The sequence below is a fragment of the Lolium perenne genome, chromosome 5 (genome assembly GCF_019359855.2).
Source record: "Lolium perenne isolate Kyuss_39 chromosome 5, Kyuss_2.0, whole genome shotgun sequence".
Taxonomy (NCBI): Eukaryota; Viridiplantae; Streptophyta; class Magnoliopsida; order Poales; family Poaceae; genus Lolium; species Lolium perenne.
In genome coordinates this window covers 223129193-223139237 of record NC_067248.2, presented here as the reverse complement: position 1 = coordinate 223139237, position 10045 = coordinate 223129193, and the positions used below count along the sequence as shown (strand labels likewise).

The following is a 10045-nucleotide window of genomic DNA, read 5'->3' as shown; positions in this document are numbered from 1 at the left end:
TAAGGCTTGTCACAACATAATTTTTCTCTTTTTTATATAGAACACAAAGAATACTGTTTTTTTCTCGAACCTTGACGAACACACATATATTATGCAGATGTACATGTAGAATTTTTGTAATTTTTTTTCTACATTTCGAAATATATTTTCTTTGCAGAGGGAGCATACGCACTCGGGAGCCAAGTTGAATTTCCGAAATAACATTCTCATGTTTGTTAAATAGCATTTCATACATTCTACACGTGCATGGCACGTGCCTTTTACTAGTCTGAAATAGTGAACAATGCAACTTTTCAAATGTCCAACATTCTCTTAGCCTAAAATACTGAGTATTTTTATTTGAAATTTTGCAGATTTGTAGAATATGTCATTTTTCTCCAGATTTTTTTGAAACTTTAAATTGTCCTTTCCGAATTTTGTAAAATGTCATGCTACATGTAGCACGGGCACCATTTGTGGTTTCTGGGATAAACACCACAATTAGACCATCCTCTCTTTTATAGACGTTGGCTGTTCAAAGCCTAGATTTAAAGGGCACGATTTATTTCAAATATATGATATTTGCCAGAGTTATTTTGAATTCGAAAGCATGAATCAATACTGGAAACCGCAAGGTACAGTAGCCGGCAAATTTTCCGGGTTTGCAGAATGTGAACGTAGTCAACCAATTTTGCAATGCAACATAAACTGCATATACATTTCCCACGCAATGCTGCCAGGCAAAATTTTGAAATAATTAAACTAGGTAATGACGATCTTGTCTTAATTTTGGGTTCCTCAAGCAGAAGACGTGTTTCCAAATTACAACAATCCCTCCATAATCCAAATGAACAGCTCTTATTTAGTTTTGTTTGGATGAGATCAGTGCAGATTCGGCATAGACCAGGAAGGCCGTTGCCAGAATCTACCGCACCGGTGGCTGCCGAGGTTCCCGAGCGGGAGACGCTCGGTGGCGAGGCCGGCGAGGTCGAGCATGGAGACGGTGCACGTCCCGTCGCTGCTCCCGTCGGCGACGTAGACGCAGTTCCTCCGCACCCCGTTGACCCCGTTGGCCTCCACGCAGAATCCCCTGAAGCTGTCCACGAACACGGCGTGGTCGCCGATGTCGTCCACCCCCGCCCAGCTTCGGCGGTCCCAGCGGAAGGCCTCGATCAAGACATCTTCCCCTGAGCCGCCGTAGGATCCTTCGGGTTGATGCGTCCTGACGATCACGAGGAATTCTTCGGCGGACGACACGACGAGCGTGGACTCTGCTTTGGGCCGATTCCAAGTGAGCAAGTGCTCGTCTGGCACAATAAGCGTCACCGGCGGCGGCTCGATCACGGTGGCCACCGCGAAGGTCTCGCAGTCCACGCCGACCGTCCTGCGGGTCTCGCCGTCGAAGAGGTAGAACGCGCCGTCGCAGTAGGTGATGCTGCTGACCTGGCCGATCTCCTCCGTGCACTCCACCGGGCTCCACGAACCGTCTCACGGCCGGCAGAAGAAGGCGGCGCTGGAGCACGGTTTCTTGGTCCGCCGCGCGACCATGAAGGCATGTTGTGGCGAATGATCCCACACCGTCGCCGCGGAACGAGGGTGGCAGCTCGGGCAGGGCGGCCGAGGCGCCGGTGAAGGGGTGCAGCAGCGCGGCCGAGAAGTAGTGGTCCACGGCTAGCGCCCAGCCGCGCGGCGAGGCGAAGAGGAAGAAGCCGAGGGCGGCGGGCAACGGGATCGCCGCGATGCTGTCGTCGGCGAGCGACCAGAGGTGGCGGTCAACGCGGAGCTGGTACTCTGCAGGCAGGAGGAGCAGGGGAACGCGTCGGCCGGCGGCGTGCGCAGCTGAAGCCGAGCGCCAGGGCGGGCACACGGAGCGGAAGCAAGCGAAGTCGGCGTGGTCGGTGATCCTGTCAGCGATCGCCGCTAGAGGTCGGCCGGCAGGTCGGACCAGCTCATCGTCATGTCCGTCCCGGCAGCGCCACCGCCAAGGCGTCTTCTGTGGAGTTGTGTGCGCCTATGGCTCTATGCTCGTCTCGGTTGACTCTGCATGATGTGCTACAGCACTTTTTTTAGAACTAACTTTGCAGAATTTGCTTTTTTTTAGCAGACTTTGCTGTGCGTAGTGATCCGTGACTATATTTGTGTTGATGAGCCTGCCTGGACCAAGTGCAAACAACAGCTAGACCCAGCGCCCACCCTGTATACTGTAGCGTCCTCGTGCAAGCCCAGAAGACAGCACCATTTCTAACCTGCCACTCCTAGTCAAAGTCAGGCAAACAAGTTAATTCCCCTTAGTCAAAGTAAGGCAAACAAGTTAATTCCCCTAAAAAAAAGGCAATCAAGTTAATATCCATGAATAAATTGTACTCCACCTTATTTTTGGACAAACAAATTCACATTATTTTTGGATAATGAACATGAACAAGTGTCCTAAGTGCGGACCAAAAATCTCCGAGAAAAGACATATATAGTGATATGTGCAAAAAAGACAAAATGCGGTGTTGTTTGGAACATCCAGATTTGTTGCTTACATCACTCCGAATTGTCTTTTTTAACAGACCGCTACATATGTTTTTTCTGGAGATTTTTGGTGTGCAGTTAGAATACTTGTTCATGTTCATTGTACAAAATTTCAGATTTTTTTAAATTTATTTGCAATTTGTTTCAAAAAATTTATTCAACCAGGAGCATCTACACGTGAGTTTAGAAATGCTTTGTCCGAACAAACCTCCATGTCTTCCATATCTTTTATCATAAGGTTCCCTTCATGTTTCTGCTCTTGTCTATCTATGTTGCCACAAAGTATGAACAACCTCGTATTTCGTGTAACCTTTTGGTAACCCTGCTACATGCTCTCGAGCAAACACAATAGCATCCCAGCAGCCTAGTAACTCAATCGTGAACGAATCTTGTATGTTGTTGTACTTCCTCAATCTCGTAGCTCTAAATTTTCCTTTATGATCACGAGCCATCAGTCTAATCAGTCTAGTACCCGCTACATTATTCAGCAAATCAACTGCACCATCTATATTGATTTTTATCCACCCAGCTTTAGGAGGTTTCCAACAAAACCTCTTGTCTTCATTTGCTTGCATCTCACCTTTTGGCACCTCTAAAGCTAACTAGTTCATCAACCAACTCCATAGATCGAAGGGGTTCATAGGCAACTTCATCATGGGTGTATTTATTTATGTTGCTCCATATTGCCCACATGACAGTAACTAACACTTTCTTGCAAACTATACCTGGGTCTATTTACTGCTAGCATGCAGATATGTTGTCATGTTTTTTTTAGATATCAGGCACCCAAGTGCCCGGCTTTAATTTAATAAAGCCTCAATTGGCTAGAATCTGATACTCCCGACTTCCTTAGGGAGTACAAGAATACTGAATACAGTTTACAAACCACAAACAACACAAGTAGAAAGATAAAGAAAATGAAAACACATCTTGTAAAAGTTGAAGTCCTCCACGTAAAGTCACTATGGAGTAGGCAATGCAGCTTCGAAGGAACTCCCGACTTCCTTGAGGAAGAACCAACATCGTCAGTAGGTTGGGGAAGCGGCAACACCATCCTTGTCCGATGTCGAAGAGGGACCCTTCCCTCTCGTTTTGGCTCATAGGATGCCGCACCTTTGGGTGCCGGATGTGCTAACCTTGAGCTACTGCCACACTGAGGTGTATAAGTCGGTGCCACGATTGTTGAAGAAGGAGTAGGAAACCAACAGGGATGACGAGCCAGAATCTTGCGGCAGCATGGAAGCTCAGGCTCTCCACACCCGCGGGCAATACTGTCACGGGGGAGGGGCCCTCCCACCTAGGATCGAGGGTGCCGACCTCGCCAACGAACAACATCACAAGGAGGTGCAGAGAGCACACCCACCGGAAGATTGCCGCGGAACCAACGACTCGCCGAAGCCGGCACCACTACCAGCTACCTACCATTCTTGACAGCCCTCAACCTGCATCCCACGTTCCCTAGGGAACGCCTCCAAGGAGGGAGTGACGCCCATGGCGCCGATGCTACCCAATCCAAAGGATTTCGTGTTTTCACCCAGGAACAAGGGCCGTTGTAAGGAGATCAGGACCTCGACGGTACTTCTGTTATCACCGGATTTTGGCCAAATTAGGAGGTGGGCCGTAAGGGAGATGGGCTTGGAAGATTACACGTGGAAGATCTCTGAAGCGGCCTTGTACGAAGAGTTTGGGCTAAATTGCCCGTGTATCTTTAATTATAGTAGATTACATCTGAGATTAGAAGATAGAGTTTTACCCGTGCACGGTTAGGTGCACGCCTGAATTAGAAAGTCCCCTGGACTATAAATATGTATCTAGGGTTTATGGAATAAACAACAACACACGTTCAACCCAAACAAACCAATCTCGGCGCATCGCCAACTCCTTCGTCTCGAGGGTTTCTATCCGGTAAGCGACATGCTGCCTAGATCGCATCTTGCGATCTAGGCAGCACAAGCTCCACGCTGTTCATGCGTTGCTCGTACTGAAGCCTTGTTGATGGCGAGCAACGTAGTTATCATAGATTTGTTAGGGTTAGCATAGTTCTTCGCGTAACATGCTAGCGTAGTGCAACCCTTGCATATCTAGCCGCCCTCACACCTATCTTAGGTGTGGGGGCGGCACCCCGCTTGATCATCATTTAGTAGATCTGATCCGTTACGATTGCTCCTTGTTCTGCAATGATTAGTTTAATATCTGCAATAGTTAGGCCTTACAAAGGGGTGGAGGATCCAGCGGCACGTAGGGTGTCGTTCGCAAGTCCTAAACAGGATGTTCCGGGGATCAACTTTGTGTTGGTTTTTAGGCCTTGTTTAGGATCGGCTTACGATCACCGTGCGTGGCCGCGAGGCCCAACCTGGAGTAGGATGATCCGATTATGCGGTGAAAACCCTAAATCGCCGTAGATCTAATTAGCTTTATCTTGATCAAGCAGGACCACCATATATTCGTGCACCCCGTACGAATCATGGGTGGATCGGCTCCCTGAGCCGATTCACAGGATAACCTGAGAGCCGATCGAGGCTCGTATTTAATGTTTACGTGTATGCCATGCAGGAAACTAAGCGAGGCATCTCCATCACCTTCCTGACCAGGTATAGGTCAGGTGGCACGCCCTTGCACCCAGCATCGGACGTGTGACCAGAAGCGCTTTGCGGGCCGTCGCTCGGAGGGACCTCAGCCAGCCGCAGCTCTAGGTTGTTCCCGGCTCTACAGTGTTGACAGCCGCTGCCCGCCGGTGGGTTTTGGCAGGCAACACATTCTGGCACGCCCGGTGGGACCATCTTCTACATCAACCACATCGCCATCTACATCTGAGATGGCGGACGGCACGCCAGTCACCTACGAGGAGCTGCCCGACGAGCTCAAGAAGAGGTATGACGAGGTCAAAGTCATCCTCGAAGCCGACCTCATCGGCTCATATCGCAGAACCCGTTCACATGGCGTCAGGCGTAAGGGGTTCTCACCGGAAGGCGCACTCGACGGAGTGGACCTATCTGTCCCGTCGGAGGAACGCACCAGGGCCGTGCGCCAGGAGATTAGTGGCATGGTGACTCACTCGTTGCGTCTCCATTCCGAGAGCCTGGTGAATACTCTGGAGCATGTCGCCGTTCGGATGATCAAGGAGGTCATGAAGAATCAGCACTCTCTATTAGAACCAGCTCTCGGGAACTACCGAGGAAAAGTGCCACTTCAGTCCCGTCTACCGTCGTCATTCACATCGGTGGCACCAGAAGTGCCTAATTCACCGTCGTGCGCCGTTGACAGGGTTAACGACACTTACCCTGGGAAGTGCCAACCAGGATACTCGTTCAACATCAACATGATAGAACTGGGGCACCCCCCCTGATGAGGACGGAGGCGAAGGCAACGGCTCTCATAGCGAAGATAAGGAAGAAGCTGCTCCACGCGATCGGCTCCGACACTGTCGAAAGATCCTGGTGATGATCAAGATGGAAGCCGATTCTAGCGATCGGCCTGCATCATCCGTACCACCTGCTCTCCCGGTATATGGCGTCGACCTCACAGGGGACGGGAAGCTAGGGTATGGGTTTACATCGGCTGACGAGCTGGAGGAAGTCGACATTGGTCCTGGAGATAAGCCGCGACCGACTTTTATCAGCAAGAAGCTAGATCCACAGCTCAGGGGACAGATGATAGCTCTGTTGAAAGAATACCCGGATTGCTTTGCATGGGATTACACGGAGATGCCTGGGTTGGACAGGAGCATCATTGAACATCGGCTTCCCCTTAAGAAAGGATTTCGGCCGTTCCAACAACGAGCCCGCCAGATGAGGGCCGAAATTCTCGAAGAAGTCAAGAAAGAGGTCGAGAAAATGTTGGCCGCCGGATTCATCAGGCCATGCAGGTATGCTGAGTGGATCTCCAGTATCGTGCCTGTGGAAAAGAAGGACGGCCGATGGCGCGTGGCCATCGATTTCCGAGATCTTAACAGAGCCACTCCAAAGGACGAATATCCAATGCCCGTGGCAGAAACGTTGATAAACGCCGCTGCTGGCCACAAGGTGTTGAGCTTCATGGATGGCAACGCCGGTTATAACCAGATTTTCATGGCTCCGGAAGATATACACAAGACCGCATTCAGAGTACCAGGGGCAGTAGGCTTGTTCGAGTACGTGGTCATGACCTTTGGGTTGAAGAATGCTGGTGCAACGTACCAACGAGCCATGAATTATATATTTCATGATCTGATCGGCAAGTTGGTGGAGATCTATATCGACGACGTGGTGGTCAAATCAGTCTCCATGGAGGGGCACTTGGACGATCTACGGCGCGTCCTAGACCGAACTCGGAAATTCGGGCTGAGAATGAATCCGAAGAAGTGTGCCTTTGGCGTGACGGCTGGTCAATTCCTAGGTTTTCTGGTTCATGAACGGGGAATTGAGATCGGCCTGAAAAGTCAGGAGGCGGTGCGTACCATGCAGCCGCCGACCACGAAAAAGGAGCTCCAACGCCTCATCGGCAAGATCAATTTTGTCCGGCGGTTCATCTCTAATCTGTCAGGACGAATCGAGCCGTTCATGGCGCTGGTGAAGACTAAATCTGACGACGAGTTTCAGCGGGGGCGTAACAGCAACGAGCGTTTGATGAGATTAAGCGATATCGACGACGCCGCACTGTGCTAGTTCCGCCCCGGACAAGACAGGCCGTTTACATCTACACATCGATGGCGACACGTCCATCGCTTCGGTGGTGGTGCAACTCTACGATGACGTTGAGAAAGTCGTTTTCTACCTCAGTAGAAGGATGCTGGACGCGGAGACAAGATATCCCGAGGTCGAGAAACTTTGCCTCTGCCTGTTCTTTACCTGCACCAAGCTTCATCACATCCTTTTGACGGCAGAGATCATCGTCATATGTAAATCAGACGTTGTCAAGCACATGTTGTCGGCCCCTGTTTTGAAAGGCCGACTTGGTAAGTGGATGTTTGCGTTGTCAGAATTTGATCTCCGGTATCAACTGCGAAGGCGAGTCAAGGGCCAAGCGTTGGCCGATCTTATCGCTGAGCGGATCAGTACCAATATAGCAGCACTATCTATACGTGCATGGGCTATGTTCTTCGATGGATCGGTTTGTGACGATGGTTGTGGCATCGGCATTCTGCTCGTGTCGCCTCGGGGGGCAGAATACTCCTTCTCCATCAGATTATCTACCCCTTGCACCAACAACGTAGCAGAATATGAGGCAATACGTAAGGGAATGGAGTTGCTATTGGAAGCTGGAGCTGAAGCAGTAGAGCTCTTTGGAGACTCAAAGTTGGTGATTAACCAGCTCACGGATGAATATAATTGCGAAAGTGGATCGCTTTTCCCGTATTGGGTGGAATGCCGTGAGTTGATGACACAGTTTCGGTATATCAACTTTAATTGGGTCCCAAGATCCCAAAATACCGAGGCCAACAATCTCGCACAAATGGCGTCAGGCTACATAGATACAGCTGACGGATTAGAAGTTCAGATACAATTCCTGGAACAGGATGATTGGAGAGCCGAGATCTTCAATTATTTAAAAGATTCGGCTCGGGGGGCACCTAAACGGGTAAGATACAAAGCCATGAAGTATGTCCTTATAGGAGACGACATGTTCTACAGGACGTTGGAAGGGTTGCTACTCAAGTGCCTAGGACCAACTGAGTCTAATCGGCTCTTACATGAGGTGCATGAGGGCGCCTGTGGAACGCATCAGTCGGCTCATAAGATGAAGTGGTTGATCAGGCGATCAGGGTTTTATTGGCCCACTATGCTTGAAGATTGCTTCAATTATTACAAGGGGTGCCAAGCGTGTCAGATGTTCGGAAAGATTCAGATGGTGCCAGCATCGGCGATGAACCCCATCATCAAGCCTTGGCCGTTTCGGGGGTGGGGCATGGATATGATCGGCAAAATCCATCCGGCGTCGAGCAAAAAACATGAATGGATTTTGGTTATCACAGATTACTTCACCAAGTGGGTGGAAGCCGTCCCTATGAAAAAAGTGAAATCAGAAGATGTGATCAAGTTTGTGAAGGAACACGTCATTCATAGGTTCGGGATTCCCCAAACTATCACGACCGATGGAGGTTCGGTCTTTATTTCTAAGGAGTTCAGGAAGTTCTGCGATGACATGGGGATTAAATTGATCCGATCATCCCCGTACTACGCTCAAGCTAATGGGCAGGCTGAGGCGTCCAATCAGAGTCTGATCAAACTGATCAAGAGGAAAATTGACGAGAACCCTAGGGATTGGCATGAGAAGTTGTCAGAAGCATTATGGGCCTACCGCATGTCGTGCCATGGAGCTATAAAGACTTCGCCATACCAGCTCGTCTATGGACAGGAAGCCGTATTGCCTTGGGAGATTACGGCTGGATCAAGGCGTGTCACGTTTCAGAATGATCTGACAGCTGAAGAATATGCAGCTTTGATGAGCGACACTATTGAGGACGCAACAGAGCTTAGGCTTTGGTCGTTGGAGAAGATTAAGGAGAACAAAGCCAGGGTGGCTCGTGCTTACAACAAAAAGGTTAGACCAAAGGAGTTCCAAGTTGGTGATTTAGTATGGGAAGCTGTGTTGCCATTAGGAACCAGGGACAAGGCATATGGCAAATGGTCTCCTAATTGGCACGGTCCGTACAAAGTTGTCCATGCCTTGAAGGGTAATGCATACATGCTGGAAGAATTAAGCGGCGAAAAGTTCCCGGTGGCTGTCAATGGTCAACACCTCAAGAAATATTTCCCAAGCATGTGGGACGATGGGCAGTAGGATGTGGGGGCCGATTTAACAATCGGCCAGTAAAAAAAAAAGAAAATCACAGCCGATGCGCAGACATCGACTTGAGAAAACGTATGGAGATAGCAGTATGCAAATGCAGCCGGTGCACGGGCATCGACTTCAGAAAAACAAAGCCGATACACTGATATCGACTCTAGAGGAATAAGCCCAGATTAGCAAGTGAACGGAATCGGTTCAAGCCAGAAATCATGATATGAGAGACGAATCTCCTAATGGTTGCTGAGGGATTCAATCTGATGGTTTGGACGAGAATTAGCAATATGAGCCGATGTTATGCTATCGGCTCCCTGTACGATAACGCCATTTGACAATCGGCAAGGTCAACAAGGAAGCGAAGTTGATTAAGGGATTTTTCTGCATTAATAGGGGGATTCCTTACAAAGAAAGAGCCGATTGCTCAAGGTAGAAAAGGGCAGAAGCCAGCTACTACTACTGGTCCCTAATCTAGGGGCCGTTGCTGCCCTCGTCGTCGCTGCCTCCGGCGCAGCTGCTGAGTGGCTCCTCATCGGAGCTTCCGTAGCCTTCTACGGGAGCCTCATCTTCTTCGTCGTCGTCCTCGCTGTCGTCATCCCACCAGGTGCGGAGGCGCTTCGCTGGTGGGTAGCCTTCAAGGGAGTCGTCGTCGTCGTCATCTTCCTCCGCCTCTTCCTCGGAAGAGGTGAAATCATCCCAGGAGAAGCGGTCGTCTTCGCTCTCCGCCTCCTCTTCCCCTTCGACGAGGGATTGAAGGTCGCCCTCGCCGTCGGTCAGGGATTTGTCA

The 10045-nt window shown here is 49.9% G+C and overlaps 1 pseudogene; it reads right to left on the bottom strand.

Moving 5' to 3' along the window:
- Positions 1-655: 655 nt before the first annotated feature.
- LOC127304135 (uncharacterized) lies at positions 656-1932 on the bottom strand (annotated as a pseudogene).
- Between the last annotated feature and the right edge of the window lie 8113 nt (positions 1933-10045).